Raw genomic sequence first — 23,265 nt, forward strand, 5'->3', positions numbered from 1 at the left:
CCCAGCAACCACAAACCAGACGACAAGGATGGCTGAAGGAAGCAAACACTTTTTATTGTTTTACAGCCAGCGCTGGCGGCAGACTTCTCTGTGCCTCACGGCTGTATCAGAGAATCGCGCGCAGCTGCCTTTGTCTCAGGTTTTTTATACTTTAGCATAATTACATTCAGTGGATACAATCTTCATTGGTTAGCATCATTGTCCGTCATTTTACAAATATTATAATCTTTGCTAATTAGACAAACATTCCTCTATTTCAGTCGAGCCTTTTCTACTACCTATTGATAAGCAAAACTATCTCCCTTTCCTTTCTCTAGCCAGATGTGTCCTTGAGGTATTATTTTTCAGGCTCGGCTATCAGGAGATACTAGAAGAGGGGCCTCTTTCTACATTTCAGCCAAGCTGGCAATATTTATGACCTTTACAAGCTACAATTAACAACTTGCAGCTTGTAGACTCTATTAACCATTTCTTGACCATTTCTTCAACATCATCAGTGGGTGGGTCCCAGAGTATAATCTAAGGGCATACAGTACAGCCACCTGGGCGTTTTCCAGATTACACGCTGCCACATGTCCCATAAGTGCCCCTCCGTATTGCCAGTGTCTTGACACCGCGCTTGCTGCGCTGTCAGCAGGGTGCCGTCCATATTTCTGATGCCTTGTTTCGAGGAGAGATGTTCTGTGACTGGCCGAGTCCCTATATCTTTCAGCGGTCTACCAGATTCTCCAATATAAAATGAAGTGCAACTTAACATTCAGTTTTATATATTGCACCTTTCCACAATTTCCTTCCCCCTGTTCACAAATTTCACAGTCTTGTGCGTCACATCGATCATACAATCTGGAGTTAACTAATTGTTTTATTGGTGCTGTGCAAAGCACATTTACTTTAATTCCTTGTCTTTCCAAGATTCTCTGGGTTTGTCACGTAAACCATGTCAGGTATGAATTGCCTGTCTCAAGGAGTTGCAGAAGAGATATAGGGAACATCTGGCAGATATGGGGCATTGTGCACAAAGCCCTGTCCAATGCATATGAGGAAGAAGCACAAAGGCAAAGTAGTGCCTACTAAAATATCTATTTTGGGGATTGAAAGGAAAATAAAGGAAGCATTATTTATCGAAAAATTGAGACCAGGTATCAATAATCTTGAGGCATTGGCTGATGCTATAAGATTCATTAGCCTGTGTGGGGGGCAGGCAATTCCCTTCTTTCTTCCTCCCCCTTCCCTCACTATCTCTCCACTAGTCACAGAAGAAACATATGCCACTGAAACAGTTTTGATGTGTACCAACTTTTATTTTTGTGCAATACAGGGTCTCTTGAAGAGAACTGAATTATTAATACATGCATTACATCACTGATTTATCAACCAATATAAATAAAATCAGAATTTATCTGCATGCATGTTCAGACAAGAAGTATGAGCTGAAACAAAGCAGGAACACTTTCCAGACTGGTCACTAAAGAGATTAGGAACTTGCTCTTTAAAAAGTGAAAGGCTCCGATTCTAGGGATACCATAAAAAGTCACCAATTTCTATATATGTACCACAAGAAACCAAGAAGACTCTCCCACCAGACTGACCTATAAGGTGGCAGGGGGAGAGAATGAACATAATCTAGTAGAATGATTCTATAGTAGAAAATATATTCAGTGTAAGTAAAATGGAAAATATTGCTAAAACAATTATATATTCAGAGAGGAGCAATAAAGTCCATAATGTGGAAGTGAGTACAACACATGAACAAGTTAATCCATACACGGTATATTCAAAAGAAGCAATGAAGTCCGTGAAGTAGAAATATGAATGAAAGAGTCCACTACAATGACACAGTGACCTCCATTTCGAGATGCCTCTTGGTCAACTGGAAGTGGAAGTTGATCTTGTAAAACAGCATTGGTCAACAGGCTCCAATTCCGAATCTTCCAAGAGATAAAACTCAGTTACTATATAAACTTCAAATATATTTCAGAGATATACTTCCCCAATATACCCCCACAAGGGATACCTTATACTAAACATCATAGTAATGAACAAAATAGAAAGTTTGTGCAGAACTTACACTATATAAACTTATTGTATTGCAAGATGTAGTGAAAACATGCCCCTATCTCATTCCCAAAGATAAAGAGATTTCTGAACTACACAAACACTCCGTTAGTAATAAATATAAGCACAGAACAACATAAGAGCGCCTTCTTCTGCATAATCCCCATTGCACGTTAAGGTCATCCGAGGAGGTCCGTCTCCAGTTACCACCCGTTCGTCTGATGGTGACTCAGAGGTGGACCTTCTCTGAGCTGCTCCTGGGTTGTGGAATGCACTCCCTGCAGAAATCCACAATTTGAGTTCATTACTGTCTTTCAGGGGAGCCCTTAAAACTTATCTGTTTGGCCTGGCCTTCTAGGGTTTTTTAACTGTTGTAAACTGTTTTAAGTGGTTTTGAATGTTTGGCCTGGTTCTCCAGGGTTTTTAACTGTTGAAATGTTTAATTAATTGGTTTTATTCTGTTTTTGTAGTTTTGATTTTTTTTAATTGTTAACTGGTTTTAATTGTTTTTATTTTGTTGTAAGCCACTCTGAGCCATTTTTGGAAGGGTGGTATATACATCAAATAAAAATAACAAATAAATAAATAAGAGAACCTTCTCAAAAACTGTATTACAACCGCTTGTGTAGTACTCTTATTCTTACAAAACGTCTTAAATTCCAATTATCTTGAATAAGCAGGTAGAAAGCTTACTCATACACCTCCCTACTCAAATTCAGCTTATATACCCACTGACAATCAGTTGTGATTACAAGACTGAAGATGTGCTACCAACGATAGGTCCCAATTCCAAATGAACTTATAACAATGGTTGAAAACATTGGTTTTACAATGCTGGGTCTTTACCAGAACCCAGAGAATTTTCACCATAATAATGAAATTTTTCAAAATTTCCGAAAGGTCCATGTAGGACTAGAATATGAAACTCGTATGCCAATTGCCAGCTGCAATACACTAACACTGCTATGAGAAGCACACTCGGGATGTATTACCCAATACAAGTGAAGTATCAAGGACATCTGCAGACACGTATTGTGATCATATATGTAACAATACAATATGTTCTTACAAAAATGATGAAAAATCCAATCTTTCAGTAAGTCCATATGGAACTACAGTTTTCAAATTTAAAAATCCAAGAGGTTTTGCACTGAAGAAATTTGATTGGTCTCCCCCTTATGTTTATTGTAAGCCTTTTGGGGACAGTGGACTAATTTCTTTTTACATACCTTTGGCTGCGTATGCTGTTTTGAGCATTTCTTTTTCTGTTTCTAAAGTGCACATAACTATTTTAATAAAAATAATAATCATTATATTTGTATCAATTATATTTGGGGTGGTATAATTATGTATTGACTAGATTTTCTCTTCTCTGTTCCTTTTTATCTTGGGTTGTTTTTTAAATGTCAATTGATTTACAGGTTATGACTGGACAGATACATTTCAATGATATTTATAGCCAGATCTGCACTTTCAAATACGTTTTCATAGTATTCATAGCACTAATACTTGGTTTGCTGGCATAGAAGTGGGTGCAAAGGGAAAATAGCAGAATAGTGGCAAAAGCAACCCAGCAGCCCCATTTGCTGAGGTGACTGTGAAATCCCAGAAGAAGCGGCGGTTCGACTGACAAGTCCACCAGATCTGAAAACCAGGGCCTGCGAGGCCAGTGTGGAGCCACCAAAACGACCTCCGCTCTCAACAGCCGGATCCTTCGAATTGTCTGTGGAATGATGGCAAATGGTGGAAAGGCGTAGGATAGGCCCGGGGGCCACGGAAAGGTCAGAGCGTCTACCCCCTCCGCCTCCAGAGAGTGGTACCTTGAGAGGAAACGTTGCAGTTTGGCATTTCTTGGCTGTGCGAACAGGTCCATGATCGGCTGACCAAATCTCTGCACAATCCACTGGAAGGCCCGAGGATCCAGTGACCACTCTGCTGGATCTATCTGTGATCGGCTTAACTAGTCTGCAACTACATTTAGCGCCCCACTGACGTGATCGGCCTCCAGGGACAGCAGGTGCTGCTCTGCCCACGTCAGAAGGAGCGAGGCCTCGCACATCAGGGCTCGAGACCTTGACCAGCCCTGCCTGTTGATATGGGCTTTGGCTGTGGCGTTGTCCGTGCGCACTAGAACATGACAACCTCGAATCACTGGAAGGAATTCCATGAGGGAAAGACGAATTGCCCTCAGCATCAGCCATATGATGGAGTTGGCGCACTCAGCCTTGGACCAAAGGCCTTGAACCACATGCTGCTGGCAGTGACCTCCCCAACCCAGGAGGCTGGCATCCGTCGTCACCTGGACACGCTCCATAGGGAGGAACTTGATCCCCTTTATCGTGGATGGTGACACCCACCAATGTAAGGAGCGGACCACTCGAGGCGGCAGGCTGACCAGCATTCTGGACCTGCCCATCACCTGGTCCTGAAATTTGAGGAGAAACCACTGGAGAGGATGGGAGTGGAATTGGCTCCAGGGGACTATGCCCAAAGTGGACACCATACGCCCCTGCAACTGGGACAGAGACAGAATGTTGGACCTGGGATGGGAAATTAGCACCTGACAGGAAGCCACCAGAGACTTTCTGCGATCCGAGGATATGCAGATTGTCCCTTGTACAGTATCGATTACTGCCCCCAGATGAAGAACTCTGATCTGGGGAATCAGGGAACTCTTGGGACTGTTTACTATGAACCCGTGCGCCTCCAGTACGGAAAGGGTCAACTGGACATCCCACTGACCCCTGGGGAGGGAGGAGGACCTTATCAACAGATCGTCTAGATAAGGATAAAGATGGGCGCCCTTGGTCCGCAGGTGCGCCACAAGTGCCACCATAAGTTTGGTAAACACCCGAGGCGCAGTCAAGAGACCGAAGGGAAGAGCCCGATACTGGAATTGCAGGGATTGGTAAGCAAACCTCAGAAACCATCTGTCTTGCTTGTGAATGGGCACATGGAGGTAGGCCTCCTTCAAGTCCACTGAGGCAAGGAAGTCTCCCTGTTGGAGGGCCATCAAAATTGAGCGGAGGGTTTCCATATGAAACCCCCTCCTGCGGAGGAACTTGTTCACAAACTTTAGGTCTAGGGTAGCTCTCCACTCTCCATTCTTCTTGGGGACTAGAAACAGGATGGAGTAGACCCCTTTTTGCTGTTCCCCCAAGGGAACAGGCTCGGTCGCACAGACTGTAGATGAAGGATAGCCTCCATCATCGAGCGGTGCTTGGAAACCCCGCGAGACCTTGGGGATGGGAGAAACCGATCCGGAGGCTGAGACGCAAACTCCAGAGAATACCCTAAAGAAACCGTTTTCAGGATCCAGGAGTTGGAACAAGTCTGAGCCCAGACCTGTGCAAACTCCCCCAACCTGTCCCCCACCAGGGTGAAAGCCTGAATCTGAAGGGGGCAAGACTGAGGGCAGTCATTGGGCCTGGTTTCGCTTGAAACCTGGCTTAGAAGGCTGATTGGGCTGCTGGGGCTTTTGAAACGAAGTGTCCCGAAAGGAAGGCTGGTTCCTAGGCCAATTTGGTCTATCTGACCTATACTGCCGAGAGCGAAAGGAAGACCTATACCCCCTGAAGCCAGACGTAGCTGGTGAAAAACCACATCGGTCCTGTCGCTGAGATGCGGCAGCAGAGGGCATTGCCTTCTTGTTGTCCTTTGTCTGAATCAAGACAGTCTCCAGTGCATCACCAAAAAGCTTGCCACCCTTAAATGCTGAATTGGCAAGATTAGACCTAGATTTCTGGTCAACTTTCCAATTCTTTAACCAGAGATGACGCCTAACAGTGACGTCTGAAGCCAGGGCCCTGGCCGACAATTGGGCAGCATCCAAGGACGAATCAGCCATGAATTTGACCACCTTCCCTAATTTATTGAGGCCTTGCCTAAGGTTAGTAAGCTCAGGTGGAACCATAGGGGTGAGCTCCTTCACCCACAGAACCGCAGCCCTAGCAAAAATGGAGTTAGCCGCTTAAGCTCTAATAGACAGCGTGGTGGCCTCATGAGACCTGCACAGAGCTGCATCGCATCTTTTATCTTCCACATTCTTTAAGGCATCCTCCCCTTCCTTAGGGAGCACAGCACCTTAAGCTTACTCATAAGCGTACTGCTAGAATTGTACATGCGCCTCACTACTGGTAAAGGACCTTTACCTTCAGTAGGTTTGTCCCACTCTGCCTGAAAAACCTCCAAGAAGAGCTGAGGACAGGGAACACTGAGCTCCTGGGATCGCAAAGAAGGAAGGACTGTGGGATCCCCTTCTGTCCCCTCAGAAGCAGGTGAAACCACTCCTCCCAAACGAAGGGTTTTCCTGACTTTATGCAGGAGAACTGGATAGTCAGCCTGAGAGAACAGGCGATAATTAGAATATTGAGAGGAGAAAGGCTCCTCCTCATCCCCAGAGAGTTCCCCTTCCTCTCTGTGCGAATCAGAGGCATCTGATGGTCCAGGAAACTCCCGGCAAGGGGAATTCCTGGGAAGTGCAACGGAGAGAGGGGGGATCGGCCGGCAAGGAGAGAGGGCAAGGGGCCCCCCAACTGGGATGTGCTCTGCTGGGCTGGGCTGAAGGACAGCGCGCGGCGCACCCGGAGCCGCCAAAATGGCCGCAGCTGAAATTTGGGCAGGAAACTGTGGTGCGGGGAGCAGTAGGGCGGGGAGCCATGGCGGCGCCACAATCAGCTGGGCTGGGACTGGCGATGGAGCGACAATGGACGCGGGTGGCCACAGGAGCTTACTGACTTCCTCGGCCACCACGTGCCTCAGCAGAGCCGCAAAACATGGGGGAATGTCCCCCTCCTCCTCCTCCTCAGCTTCGCCCACCTCAGGGGCGGTAGCGGCAGCTGTGCACAAGCGTTTTGCGGGGGGCGCTGATAAGGAAGCCCCGGCTCCAGACCCCTCCTCAGAGCCCCTAGTCGGTTCACCAACCGACGGCCCCACAACCTCCCCTTCACACTGCAGAATGGGGGCAGCAGCCTCTGGAGGAGAATCACCTCCACCTTCCTGCAGGACCGCGTGGGCGGGCGACTGGGTCTTGCCCCGATCGCCTACCTTGAGTGAAGGCTTTTCACGTTTCTTCGCCTTTTTGGCCTTAGCAGCCTTGTGGCTCCGAGAACTGGGAGCGGGAATGGAAGCCACAACCCACTCGGCTTGGCACAGAGAGTGCGCCACGGAATCCTCCGAGAGAGAGGGAGACGCCTCTCTCTCGCCACGCCGTGGCTCCATTGCCATTATAAGGCAGAGCAGCGGCAGGGGAGCTAACAAAAACTCCTTTCCCTTTCCCTAAAATTCCCTTCACTTTGCCGCAGCAGACAGGAGAATTTAGGCAGTAGGAAGAAGCAAAGAGACTAAACATAGAGGAGCAAGTAGAAAACAGCCCTGCTGGAGCGAGACAGGGCAAAGAACTGGAGCTTCAGGGGATTGCCCCTCCCTCCTGCTGCGAGCCAAAGCTCTTGATTGGCCCTGTCTAGGAGCAGGAGGTCGAGACAACCCAGCTTCCTTGTGGATACAACCCTCCTCTGAGGGAAAATGCTGGCAGAGATAAGGGCAAAGTAAGCAGACAAAGGGAAACAGTACAGACTGTAAATTGCAGATGTTGGGGGACTGTTACGTGTCAATGTTGCTGTCAATTGCTTGTTGTCTGATGTAAATGAAGATCTGCGTATGTGCTTGCTAAGGTATCATCTTGCAAGGTATTGCTATGTATTAGCTATGTATGATCAAATGGCTTTGAATGTATAAATACCAGCCTGTAGCTTTGAATCTTTGCTCTCGATTTGGGTACGACCCTGATAGACTTACTTTTCTGCAGAAGTAAATCTTTTAAGCTTTTCCTGTGTGTGTGTTTATTGGCGTCTACACCACCCAGACAAGGACCGGATTTTCGGTATATCACCAGCCACCTTTATATACCATCTAACATCTTATAATTTGTGTATGACTTCTGTTTTTGAAATGCACAACTGTTCTTTTAGAACTACACCTTTTGTTTGTTTGAAACTGCACGTTTTGTGTCTGGTTTCATGTTTTTAAAAGACCAGAGCAAAAGGAGAACTTTTCTGCTTACTAACTGAGCAAAGAGGCACATTTTTAAAGTTGTGGCACTCTGCTATTAAGCGGGGAGAAATAATTGCCCCATTCAGCCCAGTATAGCGTGACTTAAGCGGCTATTGCTGGTGTCTCCATCTTCACCCCATTGTAAGCTCTTTTGGGGCAGGGAGGCATTTTTTTCATACATTTTGTAAATTGCTTTGAGAACATTCTTGTGTGTAGAAAATCCGTATATAAACACATTTTTTAAATTAATATAAACCAATAACTTGCAGAAGTTCCTAGAGGTGGAAACGGCAGCTCAAGCATCTCTTCATAACAGAGATGCAGGGGTTCAAAACAGAGGATCAATATCAGCTGAGATGGCCTCAAAAACAACACAAGAGCAGTTGCTGAAGGAATATTTATTCCAAGACATTTCGAGAAGATATATTTTTCAAGGAATATCTTCACTTGATTGCCTGAGAGAAATGTGTCAAGAACACATTTCTCTCAGGCAGTCAAGTGAAAATATCCCTTCAATAAATTATCTATCTATCTATCTATCTATCTATCTATCTATCTATCTATCTATCTATCATCAAAACACATCAAAATAAATATTTCTTCCGATGCAGGGGTTCCCCTGTTCTCTTGCGGAGTGGCTATATTGGGCAAAAGAGCCTGCCAGTATATGTGGAAGCTCTTTTTCTGCTCAGCTGCCCCAAAATCCTTCCAGGCAGGCTACTGTAGGGTTGCCAACTCCAGCCTGGAGTCTCTAGGAATTGGTACTGTGGAAAAATATTGGAGGGGGGAAGTATCCAGGAACAATTCCTGTCCAAAAGAATTGGTAACTCTGGTGTGTGCTACCTAGCTAGGCAGCTTGGAGATCTGAATGGCTTGATACTGTGGAAAAATATTAAAGTAAATAAAATCTCCAGGAACAATTTCTGTCAGAAAGAATTGGTAAGCCTGGACTGTGTAAGCTGTAAGTAGGGAGCTTGGAAAGATCTGAATGGATATTGTGGAAAAATATTGGAGGGGAAAAAATCTCGAGGATCAATTCCTGTCAGAAAGAATTGCTAACAAACTCTGGTGTGTACTTCCTAGCTAGGGAGCTTGGAAATCTGAATGGCTTGATACTGTGGAAAAATATTGGAAGGGAAATAACCTCCAGGATCAGTTTCTGTCAGGACTGGCAAACCTGGTGCTCCTCCTAGCTAAGGAACTAGACACCCTAGTTTCCTTTCCATGAGCATCGAGTCCTTGAGTCTCTTTTTCTCTCAGACTTGACAGTCAAGGCCTGAAATGCAGATTTAAACAGGTGAAACTTGATTCAGTGTGTGCTTCTGAGGGCGAGGGAGGTGGGAAAAGCCATTACCCCCCCCATTTTGCCTCATCCCCTCTTTTTTTATCCCACTCTGTCTCTGTGCGTGAACTTTGCTCGCGAGAACAGGGGAACCCCTGCATCTGAAGAAAATCCTTCTGGATTTTACTTTTTTTCCCCCTCTGAGAAGCCTCTCATTTAGCTGGAGGGTGTTGACCTTCAAACCTCACTGCATGACTTTATCCTTCATGCTCTGAGTAGTGGTGAGATGGCATCTCTGACTTCCCCAGACATGCGCTTGGTCTGCCCTGCCCATGGAGGAAAGGATGGATGGTAGAAATGTAGCATCTCTGACCAGCCCAGACCATCAGCTTGGTCTGCCCTGTCCACAGAGGAAGCAAGGACAGTGGAAATGCAGCATCCCTGATCTCTTCATTCAGCATGGAGCAGGCTCAGGTGGCTGAAGGCTCATGGGGAATGGACTTTGATCAGGCAAGGACACAAGTCCTGAAGACTTAAGCTTTGAGGTCTTGTCCCCCTTTATTTATTTATTGCATTTATATACCGCCCCATCCAAATGGATCTGGGTATGTCATGCTTGGCTTGAGCTCTTTGTTGAACAGAGATGGTACAGAATAAGCCATTCAAAAGAGAGTATAAAGAGTAAAGGTCTTGAAACATAGGAAGCTTTTGTTGTTTAGAAGGCAAAGGGGAGAAAAGACAGAAGAAAGTAGTGCAGAAGGAGGAAGAAAAACAAGCAGGAAGGAGCAATAGGGGACATGAAAAGGGAAGAAGTAGGAGGAGACTGGCTTTCAAGAAGCTTCACAGAAGAAACGGGGAGATTCTGCTTCTACAAGTTGGATGGCCTCATTGATGGCTTTCTTGCTGCTTGGTATCACTGAACAGAGGCTGGATTACCTGGATCCTGGCTCTCTTATGATTAACTTTATGTCCCTACACTAAGTAGCCTGTGATTTTGGAGGGATGTGGACTTAACAGGATGCACTGTGTCCATACACTCAGTGGCCCCTTTTTGGGCTGGGGTATGGCTTTCTCAAGATGGACTTCACGTCTTTGCACTGGGGAGCCTCTAAAATTGTGGGAGGAAGACCCTGTTAGTGGCCATACACTCTGGAGCCCCAGTTGGACTGGGCTGTGGCTTTCTCATACTGGACTTCACGTCTTTGTAATGGGAGGCCTAAAATAGTTGGAGCAAGGCCGTCTTAGTGCCAACAGATGGGGGATCCCCTCATTGGGCTGGCGTGTGGCTTTCTCATGCTGGGCTTCAAGTCTTTGCACTTTGGAGCCCCTAAAATGGTTGGAGCCTGGCGTTCTTAGTGACCATACCGTGGGGAGCCCCTAATTGGGCTGCAGTGTGGCTTTCTCACACTGGACATCACCTTTGCAATTGTGAGCCCCTAAATTTGTCAGAGGAAGGCCTTCTTAGTTGCCATGCAATGGGAAGCCCCTAATCGGGCTGTGGTGCAGCTTTCTCATGCTTGATTTCACGTTTTTCCACTGAAATTAGGGGAGCATGGCCTTTTAGTGGCCATACACTCTGGAGCCCTAATTGGGCTGGGGTGCAGCTTTCTCATGCTGGATCTCACATCTTTGCACTGAGCAGCCCCTAGAATTTTTGGAGAATGGTGTTTTTAGTGGCCATATGTAGGGGAGCCCATAATCGGCCTGGGGTGCCCTGATTAGGATGGGGTGCGGATCTCTCATGTCTGACTCCATGTTTTTGTAATGGGGAGCCTCTAAAATTGTGGGAGCATGGCCATTTTAGTGCTAACACATGGGGGAGCCCCTTATGGGCTGGGGTGTGTCTTTCTAATGCTGGACTTAATGTCTTTGCACTGAGGAGCCTCCAGAATTGTGGGAGGAAAGCCCTGTTAATGGCCATACACTCTGGAGCCCTAATTAGGCTGGGGTGCAGATTTCTCATGTCTGACTTCATGTTTTTGTGGGAGCATGGCTGTTTTAGTGCCAACACATGGGGGAGCCCCTAATTTGGCTGGGTTGCAGCTTTCTCATGCTGGACTTCATGTCTTTGCACTGGGGAGCCTCTAAAATTGTGGGCATATGGCCATCTTAGTGCCAACATGGGGGAGCCCCTAATTTGGCTGAGGTGCGGCTTTCTCATGCTGGACTTGATGTCTTTGCACTGAGGACCCACTAAATTGTGCAAGCATGTTCTTCTCAGAATGGACTTAGTGTCTGTGCACTGAGTTGCCATTCTTTTGTCTGGAGGGTGTCTACCTCCATTCCTGGCTGTGTGACTTCGCCCTTCATCCTGTGAATGGTGGTGAGGTGGCATCTCCGAAATGCCCAGTCCATGGATGAAGCAAGGGACGGTGGAAATGTGCCATCCCTGACCTCTTCATGCAGTGTGGTGTGCTGAGCGGGCTCTGCTGGCTGAAGGCACTCAGTGAGTGGACTCTGATCAGGCAAAGAGACACGTCCTGAAGCCTTAAGCTATGAGGTCTTATTCTCCGTGGGTTGGGCTCTTTCATGAACAGAGATGTCCCCCAAGAAGCCCTTCTAAAGAGGGAAAAGAGCTAAAGGTCTTGAAACCTATGAAGCTTTTTTGTTGAGAAGGCAAAGGCGAGAAAAGCAGATGAAAGAAGTGTGAAAGGAGGAAGAAAAACAAGCAGAAAGGAGCAACAGGAGACATGAAAAGTAGGAGGAGGAGACAGGCTTTCAAGAAGAATCACAGAAGAAACCGGAAGGTTTTGCTTCCACAAGTCAGATGGCTTCATTTCTGTCTTTCTCTCTGTCATGTATCATTCTGAGTAGGGCTGGTTTACCTGCAGCGTGGCTTCCTTGTGCTGGACTTCATGTCTTTGCACGAAGGAGCCCCTAAAATTGTGGGAGCATGGCATTCTCAGACTATACTTAATATCTCTGCACTAAGTCCACCTGAATGTGGGGTGGGGACATGGCTTTCTCATGCTGGACTTCATGTCTTTGCACGGGGGAGCCTCTAAAATTATGGGTGCATGGCCTTCTTAGTGGCCATACAGTGGGGAGGCCGTAATTTGGCTGGGGTGTGGCTTTCTTATGCTAGACTTCGCAACTTTGTATTGGGGAGCCCTAAAATTGTGCGAGGAAGGCCTTCTTAGTTGCCATACAATGGGAAGCCCATAATTGGGCTGTGGTGAGGCTTTCTCATGCTTAACTTCACGTTTTGCCACTGAGGAGCCACTAAATTAGGGGAGCTTGGCCTTTTAGTGGCCATACAGTGGAAAACCCCTAATTTGGCTAGGGTGTAGCTTTCTCATGATGGACCTCACATTTTTGCACTGAAGAGCCACTAAATTAGGGGAGCAGGGGCTTTCTTAGTGGCCATACAGTGGAGAACTCATCATTGGGCTGGGGTGCGGCTTTCTCATGCTGAACTTCACATCTTTGCATTGAGGAGCCCCTAAATTAGGGGAGCAGGAAGGGCCTTCTTAGTGGCTATACAGGTCTACTGGATCAGGCCCAAGGCCCATCTAGTCCAGTGTCCTGTTTCACACAGTGGTCCACCAGATGCCTCTGGGGAGCCCACAGGCAAGAGGTGACGACATGCCCTCTCTCCTGCTGTTGCTCCCCTGCAACTGGGATTCAGAGGCATCTTGCCTCTGAGGCTGGAGGTGGCCTATAGTCACCAGATTAGTAACCATTGATAGACCTATCCTCCATGAATTTGTTTAAGCCCCTTTTAAAGCCATTCAAGCTGATGGCCATAACCTTATCCCGTGGCAGAGAATTCCATATATTAATTATGTGCTGTGTGAAAAAGTATTTCCTTTTGTCGGTCCTAAATTTCCCTACCTTCAGTTTCATGGGATGACCCCTGGTTCTAACGTTATGAGAGAGGGAGAAGAATTTCTCTCTGTCCACTCGCTACTCCATGCATGATTTTATACACCTCAATCATGTCTCCCTGTAGTTGCCTCTTTTCCAAACTAAAAAACCCCAGATGCTGTAGCGTTGCCCCATAAAGAAAGTGCCCCAGGTCCCTGATTATCTTGGTTACCCTCATCTGCACCTTTCCCAGTTCTACAATGTCCTTCTTTAGGTGTGGTGACCAGAACTGAACGCAGGACTCCAAGTGTGGCCACACCATAGTTCTGTATAAGGGCATTATAATATTAGCAGTTTTATTTTCAATCCCCTTCCTAATGATCCCTAGCATGGAATTGGCCGTTTTCACAGCTGCTGCACATTGAGTCAACACTTGCAATGAGCTGTCCACCATGACCCCAAGATCTCTTTCCTGGTCAGCCACTCACAGCCAGGGGCATATCTAGGGTAGGGCAGGCAGGGCACATGCCTTGGGCGCCACTTGAAGGGGGTGCCATTTCTAAAAAGACATAATTAAAGAACAATGTATGACTGCTGAAAACAAAATGGCCACCATGCATGCTCAAATGGCCTCTGCGAGGCCCTAGGCCATGCCAGGCCTCGCAAAGGCCATTTGAGCATGTGCAGCAGCCATTTTGTTTTCAGTGGCCATTAAAAAAAATTATATGGCCAACACACATGCTCAAATGGTTCCTGTGAGGCCCTAGGCCAGTGGTGGCGAACCTTGGCACTCCAGCTGTTTTTGAACTACAACTCCCACCATCCCCAGCCACAGTAATTGTGGCTGGGGATGATGGGAGTTGTAGTTCAACAACAGCTGGAGTGCCAAGGTTCGCCACCACTGCCCTAGGCCTTGCCAGACTATGCAGAGGCCATTTGAGCATGTGTGGTGGCCTCCAAAATGGCCACCATGCCAATCTTTGCAGGTCCAAACAGGCCCGGAAATCAGCCTAGGATGGGATGTGGCAGTGAATTAAGAGGCTGGCACGGGGAAGGGGACCTTTGCAGCCCCCCCCCCCCGCCACAGCCTTTTGGAAGCCCCCCGAAGGGGCTACAGGTAATTTTTTTAATGAGTCCCAGCATACTGAAATTTGTAATTTTTCAGCATTTTTTGGTCTGGCTACATCCACTACTAAATAGTTTTTGAAATATTAAAAGATTAAAGAGCTTGAATTGTATTTTTGAGCTGATGATATGGTAAAATTATCTGAAAGATGGGTGTCATATGTTTGGACAGGGGGCGCAATTTCAGTGCTTGCCCTAGGCCCTATTTTCCCTAGATACACCTCTGCTCACTGCTCAGATCCTATCAGTGTATATGTGAAGTGGAGTTTTTTTGCATACACTACTGAGCTAGCTGCACCAAGAATCTGACTCATTACAAGGCAGCTTCCAATGTTCATATGTAAACCCTGATGTAAGGTTTCAGGTTCATCTAGAATAGGACTGCACAAGTTTGGCCTTCCAGTGGTTGTTGGACTACAACCCCCATCATCCCCAGCCATAGTGGCCACTAGGGGTGATGGGAATTGTAGTCCGACAATCACCAAAGGGCCAAATTTCTGCTTTCAGAATGCTTTCAGATTCTTCATTCCTATGATGTGTATAATTAATTGCAGTATATTAAAAAAATATACATCTATCTCCCAGCCAAGATATACGGTCAGCGCCACTCACCCTGAGCCAGATCTGGGTATTAAGCAATGATTAAGGGAGCCCATTTGTCATAGTGGTGTGTGATATATTTCAGAGCAAGCCCTAGATTTGCAAGTGGAATTCTTGCTGCCGCATGACTCAGAGTAGTTATCTAGGAAGTGGCAACTTTGGTATTGTTTTGAGAAAATAACAACAAAATGTTATGGTTGCCCAGCAATAATTAAAAATGGACCTTTTAAAGTTGTGGTGCTCATATTTTTATCCTATATTTTATAAATAGGAAGGAGAGAGCAACTGCCCCTGTTCATCTGTGATGAGATGCAAATCTCCATCTTAGCTCAACAGTTTCTGACTTTTATTATGGAGGAGACAGGGCCATCAAGCTACAGGCCTAAACCCCTTTTCACAGTAAGTAACCAGTTAAAAACGGATTCAGCTTAGACATGTTAGTTCAGCCCCATTGAGGAGGAGGAACCTCCAGTTTGGAGGGGAAACCTTAAACCTGGATTGGCCTAAGACCAGTGTTACATCAGAGAAATGCTGACTCTTTCCCTTGGATCCCAGAGCTGTCTATCTCTGGAAGAGTAGGGAAAGTATTTCCCCATTTTAGCCTACTTTCCAGTGGACTTATAGATCAGCTGGCATTCTCTGTGTGTGTCCATGTATCCCCACCTATCAACTTCACAACATCTGGACCAATAAGAACCAAATTGGGTACAGTTGTAGGGACACATAGGGACACCTCAATGGCATAGTTTGTGATGATGTCATCCACCCCAATCCAAGATGGCTGGCGCTTAAACCTTTGAGGCACAAGTGGGCTAGCTTGTGAACTGCTTAACCCATTTGAACCAAATTTGCTACAGATGTAGGGACACATAGGGATGCCCAAAGGCTGTCGTGTGTGATGATGTCATCTATTCCAATTCAAGATGGTGGCTGCGTGAACATCTGAGGCGCAAGCAAGCTAATTTGTGGACTGTCTAAATAATTTAAACCAAATTAGGTATAGTTCCAGTGAGTGACGCATAGGGAAACCTCAATGGCGTAGTTTGTGATATCATCCACCCCGATCCAAGATGGTGGACACATAAACTTTTGAGGCACAAGTTGGCTAACTTGTGAACCGCCTAACCAATTTGAACCAAATTTGCAGCAGCTGTAGGGACACACAGGGACACCTTAATGGTGAAGATTGTGATGATGTCATCCATCTCAATTCAAGATGGTGGGCAAGTAAACTTTGGAGGTACAAGTGCACTAACTTGTGGACAGTCTAACTGATTTGAACCAAATTTGCTACAGCTGAATGGACACATAGGGATTCTCCAATGGTGTAGTTGGTGATGGTGTCACCCACCCTGTTCCAAGATGGTGGATGCATAAACATTTGAGTCACAAGTGCACTAACTTGAGGACTAACTGGTTTGAATCAAATTTGGAACAGCTGTAGTGAATGGCACACAGGGACACCTCAATGATGCAGTTTGTAATGATGACATCCACCCCGATCCAAGATGCTGGACACATGAACATTTGAGGCACAAGAGAACTAACTTGTGGACCTCAATTTGCACCAAATTTAGTCCAGCTGTAGAGACAGTGAAAGGAAAGTAGGCTGATTAGTTCTTACTAGAACAACTTCTGTATCATTATAAAATAGGGGACAAGAACCCCTCCGTTTTGTCACCAGTACAGTCTTGAGTTGCCAGCAACTAGGCACCTTGTCACCAGTGGCAGCTGGTGGCTCCTGCAACTGGGTGGGCGCCAGGCAAGGCAGGTGGTGGGTGGAGCCAGAATAGGTGGCTCAGTGGCGGAGCCCATTTACCCTTGCCCAGCACCTCCACATAATAAAATGACATTTTAAATGTGCCTGCTTTGCTTATTTTATCTCCCTTTCTAGCAATCCTGGCATCCAAATACAAAGCACAGAGGATCCTGCCTAGGAAAGGAGACTATTTATACTAGCTACCACAAGTCCAGCTCTCCTCCCTTAACAAATATATTTATTATTTATTTATTATTTATTTATTTGATTTATATACCGCCCTTCCAAAATGGCTCAGGGCGGTTTACAATTAAAACAATTAAAATTACAATTACAATTAAATTACAATTACAATTAAAACAATATAGAGCCCCCACCCCAAAAAAGACACACCACATCAATGGACAATTGCATTATCTATATGCATTCCTTTCCATTAAAGTACTACTGCTGTTGTACTGAGCCAATGAACATGCATATCTTATCAGAAAGGTTCTATATACTCAAAGTGATGGGTAGTATTTTAGGGCAAATGAAGAATACAGGAACTATAATACCAGTTGCAGGGGAGCAACAGCAAGAGAGAGGGCATGCCTTCACCTCTTGCTTGTGGGCTCCCCAGAGGCATCTGGTGGGCCACTGTGTGAATCAGGATGTGGGACTAGATAGGCCTTGGGCCTGATTCAGCAGGGCTGTTCTTAACCAAACTAATGGGAGGGAACATAAGAACAGCCCTGCTGGATCAGGCCTGCCCATCTAGTTCAGCATCCTGTTTCACACAGTGGCCCACCAGATGCCACTGGGAGCCTGCAGGCAGGAGTTGAGGGCATGCCCTCCCCCCTGCCGTTACTCCCTGCAACTGCTATTCAGAGGCAAGGTGCATTGGCATCTGTTTCTTTCTGTGCATCAGCTTTTTAGTGCTTTACATAAGAGTTTAACACACACAGAGTCACTCTCACTGTTCCCACTAAGGCACATGCATTTGCTCACAAGCTTTATGATGTCTGTCTACTCCGTTAATTTTAGATCCTGCTCAGGTTGAATCAAGAAAGCCCCACTTTGAATGCACTAGCACCCTGTCTTGATATTGCTGCCCAGAACAAAATTCATTCTGTACACAGATGAAAAAGATTAGAGGGAATAGTAGCCTCTTAGTAGGCTCTTCACATGATTAGTGTGAAGAGCCTCTAGGGGGTTTTCGGGGAGAGCGGGCTTAGCCTGCTCTCCCCACAGACCGGCTGACAGTCTGCTCTTGGTGGCTGCAGCGGCCACCCACACGATTGCTGGCTCCGTCACGGAGCTGGCTAGGGCTGGGGAGTTTGGGGACAGCGCGGCCCCCGGAAGCTCCAGCATGCCCTGTGCAAGTGCGCAGGGCGTACTGGAGAGACCCCTGAGCCGGGAGGCTGCTTTTAAGCCTCCTGGTCAGGAGTCTACTCGTGAGTTGCTGCGGTGCAGAGCTGCGCCACAGCAACTCATGATTTTAAAAACCCAGTTTAAGGGGAGGGGTTGTTTGGCAGGTTAACCACCAGGAAGCCACCGGGCTCACCTGCAAGCCCGGTGGCTCCCATGATCAGGCAAAATCGGGCTAGGCTCCCCTAGCCAGATTTTGCCTGATCATGGGAATAGCCTCACTCTCTTACACAGAGCACGAACAAGCAGAGTCAAAGTCAGGATGGCCAAGACACAATATGAAGCATAGTTGACAAATTACGCAAGCGGTCAATGAAAGAGCACATTAAAAACCATCCACGAGGGCTAAGAGTGAGCCAGGGAACAGCAAACCAGTCAGTCTCACTTGAGTACCAGAAAATATGCTTTAACAAAGCATCAGACAGTCTTTGTGTGTGTATATGATCACGAGCAGGGTACCCAACAAAGTCAACTTAGATTGGTTAGAAATCTGTGTATTTCATTTCATAGTAATGGCCTGAACACACAACTGTCACATCCACCGAAAGCAGCCCTCACACAACATTTGAAGAAGTCTACTGTATAGACTTTTGTAACATGGACAGCAATCTCAAGGGGACAATTTACTGTCAACTTGGAACTTGGCTCTTTGCTGGCCCAGCAATGGACATCATACAGCCAGGCCATTTAAAAAAGCTTATAGGGGTTAGGGAGGGTGGCAGTAGAGCGAGAGGTGGGCTGCTGCTTACCCTTTGCAGAGTATCAGAAAAACCCACTTCCTCAGTACTTGTGGTCGTCCATGTGATCAAAACTAGGGTCAGCGAAGCCTTCTACCTGAGACCAGGGGCTGGACACCTTCCTGATATTTGATTGTATGTTAGAGAAAAGCAAGGTTGAAGGCTTCATCATGGGCTACGCCCCAGTTGGGTTGGATGAGCATGCCTTACCCAGATGCCTTCCCTAGCTTCGGAACGAGGTAGGAGGGAAAGCCCTCCTACCCATCTGGGGCTCGACAGATGAGCAAGCTCCCTGCCTCCGACCTGGCTTTTACTGTATCTAACAAACGATCAAATAGCAGGAGCACACACCGCTTCCCAACAAGGCTGGGAGGCTTCTCCCACTCTAATAATAACCATGAGGACAGTCCTCTTGTTTTCAAAATAGACACAATATGCTTTGGGATATGTCTGTTGTTCTGGCATTCTGTGCCAGACCCGGTAGAGTGTTCATTCTCTCAGAATAAAATCAAAACCCAAACTTCCAAACTACAAATACTACTGCTGCTACAATGAATATGTGTATATATCACTTTCCAACAATATTATCAAAGCAGTTTACATTATTTATTATTATCATTATTAATTTAGATGGTTCCCTATCTTAAAAGGGTTCACTATCTAAAAAGAGACATAAGGTAGACACCAGCAACAGCCACTGGGAGAGACACTGTGCTGGGGTTAGATAGAGACAGTTTATCTTTCCCTGCTAAATCTGAGAAAATCACTTTTAAAGGTGTCCCTTTGCTCACTTAAAGTAAGTAAAGTTGTGCCATTGAGTAGGTGTCGACTCCTGGCGACCACAGATCCATGTGATTGTCTTTGGTAGAATACAGGAGAGGTTTACCATTGCCTCCTCCCACGCAGTATGAGATGATGCCTTTCAGCACTTTCCTATATCGCTACTGCCCGATATAGGTGTTTCCCACAGTCTGGGAAACATACCGGAGGGGATTCAAACCAGCAACCTGGTTCAAGGAGAGCTGGTCTTGTGGTAGCAAGCATGACTTGTCCCCTTAGCTAAACAGGGTCCACCCTGGTTGCATATAAATGGGAGACTATAAGTGTGAGTACTGTAAGATATTCCCCTCAGGGGATGGAGCCGCTCTGGGAAGAGCATCTAGGTTCCAAGTTCCCTCCCTGGCTTCTTCAAGATAGGGCTGAGAGAGATTCCTGCCTGCAACCTTGGAGAAGCTGCTGCCAGTCTGTGAAGACAATACTGAGCTAGATAGACCAATGGTCTGACTCAATATATGGCAGCTTCCTATGTGCCTAACCTCTTGTTCTCTAAGCAAGTTACTTCCCCACAGCGCCATTAAGTGGCCCTTACTAAAAAGGAAAGGAAAGATTATGCCATTGAGTGGGTATTGACCCCTAGTGATCACATTCCATGTGCTTTTCTTGGTAGAATACAGGAGTGGTTTACCAGTGCCTCCTCCCATGCAGTATGAGATGATGCCTTCAGCACCCCTCTATATTGTTGCTGCCCAATATAGGTGACTACAGACATATTTACTAGGCACAGTCTGGGAAGCACACCGGTGGGGATTTGAACTAACAGCCTCTTGCACTCTAGGCATGCTGCTTCCCTGCTTGTTAGCAGGGTTAAATACCACAACACCAAGCAGTCATCACAGCACATTCTGGGCAGTTTAATTTAGCCAAAACATTTCTGTCCAGCAAAAAAAATGTGAATCACAGTATGTAACTGATATGCAGTCAGTGAATATGGCAGAATTCCAAGCACTGAACCAAGCACTGTAAGCAGTCTTTTATGGAGAAGAAATACTTCCTAAATCAGGAGGGGGAGGGAGGGAGAGGGAAAGATATGGAGGTGGGGAGGAAGGGTGAGAAACTACCTGAACAAGGGAGGAAACAGAAAGGACCAAAGAACAACACCAGACTTCAAGTTTTCACTGCCACTGTTGCTTGGTGTGGAGATGCATTCCCTCTTTCATTTGTAATGCATCACATTTCTTAAGAAAGAAACATCAGCGGCTGGTCTGTTGTAATGACTTCACCCAAAAATGTAATCTAGCAAGAGCTGAAGCTTCTAATCAAGAATCTACAATCTCTATCACATTAAATGTTAACATGGATCTGCCCCTTAGAGAGTAGGCCCCCCACATAACCAGGACAGGAATGGCAGATCTCATGGAGTGCTTTATTTTTGCAGCTGAGGGCAGCAGAGGCTCAGGGCTAGGCACTTTATGATCACAAGCAAGTCCATCTTTTCCTTTTATGTTGGTAAATCAACACTAAGTTAACTCATTGCAAGGAACAGCTGGAGTTCTTGTACTCTGTTCCTAAATTGCTGGTGCCCTCTACTGGCCATAAATATGTACAATTCAAATAACTTCACTCTTGCGGCTTGTTGGTATGATTTTCCAGCTGGTAGTGGGTATCATAGCCTGTCCAGGATATAGGAAAAGTGTCGTGCTGAATATGAAATGTCCAGGAAATTAAGGAAGATTGCATTAATTAATTTTGTGAAACTGAATAGTGCTCTGTGATATAGCTGGTCAGAGACCATAATAAAACTCTATAACAAATTTTACCAACTTTTCTGGTGCTTCTTTCCAGGCATTGTAGCTACATGGTATCAGTGTTTAAAGGTCTCATATTCTTACCCTTTGTCTGGCACTAGTGCTGCTGATTGGCTAGGCTGGCTCTCTATGTATGGCTCAGAAAATCCCTTCTCCTCCTTTCTGGATCATCTCTAGAATCGTGGGGGTGGTAGTGGGCCTCTGGGATTAGCTGTGAAGTAGAAGCACGGAGGGGGGCCCTTTTCTCTAGAGGCCTTGTTGGGGTCCCACTTTGCTCTAGAACTCTCACTGCTTGATGCAGCACCTTGAAGGCCCCTCTTAGCCCACAGGGAGTATCTCCTATATGTGGAGTGGCAGGAAGGAACACAAGGAGCAACAGGCCTTAAAAGCCAACTGCCCTTTATTGCTACAACAGGAAAGATGAAGCTCTGCGGAAGAGACACCCCCAGCTACTGCTCCCCAAACTAGGTGCCAAGCGCCACTCTTTCCAACCCCTGTCACAAGAGCAGGGTTTGAAATGTGCGCCTCCCTGCTTTCTTGACAGTTGCGTCCAGGAATTCTCTCTGACAAAACGTGGCAATCCAGACAGACCCTCGGTAGCATGGAGCCGCCATGTTGCAGCTCTGAGGGAGAAAAGCCTCCTGCCTCCAATAAATTTATTTCCCAAGAGAAACAAGAAATGTTTCCTAAATGTTCTGGGTCGAATATCATGGCAGCTATATGTGGGAAGCAGCCTTGACTTTGGAACTGTTTAGATCAGGCCTGCTCAACTTAGGCCCCCCCAGCTGTTTTTGGACTACAACTCCCATAATTCTCAGCCACAGCAGCCAATAGCCAGGGATTATGGGAATTGTAGGCCAACATCTGCAGGAGGGCCGAAGTTGAGCAGGCCTAGTTTAGACGATCTCTTCCTCCTCAGGTGGGCCGGGAGGGATAGCATAGCAAAGAATTTGATTACAGTCTATTGACCAGGTGGGACAGGAAGGGGATGCAGCAAGACCGAGCCCCCCTCATGATGTTTTCTGCAGAGGTTCAGATACATCTCTTTATCATGTGCAGAGGGCTGCTTGTCTGAATGGCTGTTCTATACAGGTTCCAGATCCTAGAGCCAAATTCAGACATTATGCTGTATGAGTGTACAGATGTCTGTATACATGTACATGTGAAGAGACTGTACCTGTGTTTGTTTTAACAATGAACCTGGATACAGGCCCCTCAAATGCATGGTACAGATAGGAAGTGTACTTCTGTGCCTGTATTCAGCATGACATGTGATTGACTGCACCTTCATTATTAATTTATTAATTATTATTACTACTATTATTTAAAATATTCATAGCCCACCCCTCCAGTACACTACTGCTCGGGGCAGCTCACAACAATAAAATAGATACAATATGCAATAAAATTAACCAAATTAATAAACAAGTTAAAAGTCAGGTTAAAAACCACAATTAGTATTAAATTGCAGATTAATTTTTTTAAGCTAACAATTGAGAATTATAAAAACTAAAGAACCTATGATATAACCACAGAAGGTGCATTAAAAGCCTCTTTAAAAAGATGTTTTTAGTTGTTTTTTTAAAAACAGAGGGAGCATGGAGAAGCTCTTTAGGGAGGGCGTTCCAAGGCCAAGGGGCCACAACTGAAAAGGCCCCGTCTCTAGTCCCCACCAACACTCTGTTAGTGGTGGGACCATGTGCAGGGCCTGAGGTGATAAATGAAGGGCCCTCGCATGTTCATATGGGCAAATGTGGTCCAACAGGTACCCCGGCACCAAACTGTGTAAGTAGAGCTTTAATGTTGAGACCAGCACCTTGAATCTAGCCCAGAAGTGGACTGGTAACTAATAAA

The 23,265-nt window shown here is 46.1% G+C and overlaps 1 long non-coding RNA gene across 2 annotated transcripts; it reads right to left on the minus strand.

Annotated features, from left to right (window-relative positions):
• Window positions 1–1,280: 1,280 nt before the first annotated feature.
• LOC128328125 (uncharacterized) lies at window positions 1,281–22,121 on the minus strand. 2 transcript variants are annotated; one of them, XR_008309039.1, is made up of 2 exons: window positions 21,496–22,121; window positions 1,281–1,928 (listed from the first exon to the last, which is right to left on the minus strand). It is a non-coding gene; the product is annotated as an uncharacterized LOC128328125 (long non-coding RNA). The 2 variants fall into 2 exon arrangements; XR_008309038.1 differs by lacking the exon at window positions 21,496–22,121 and adding an exon at window positions 7,102–7,437.
• Between the last annotated feature and the right edge of the window lie 1,144 nt (window positions 22,122–23,265).

This window comes from Hemicordylus capensis, chromosome 5 (genome assembly GCF_027244095.1).
Source record: "Hemicordylus capensis ecotype Gifberg chromosome 5, rHemCap1.1.pri, whole genome shotgun sequence".
Classification (NCBI taxonomy): Eukaryota; Metazoa; Chordata; class Lepidosauria; order Squamata; family Cordylidae; genus Hemicordylus; species Hemicordylus capensis.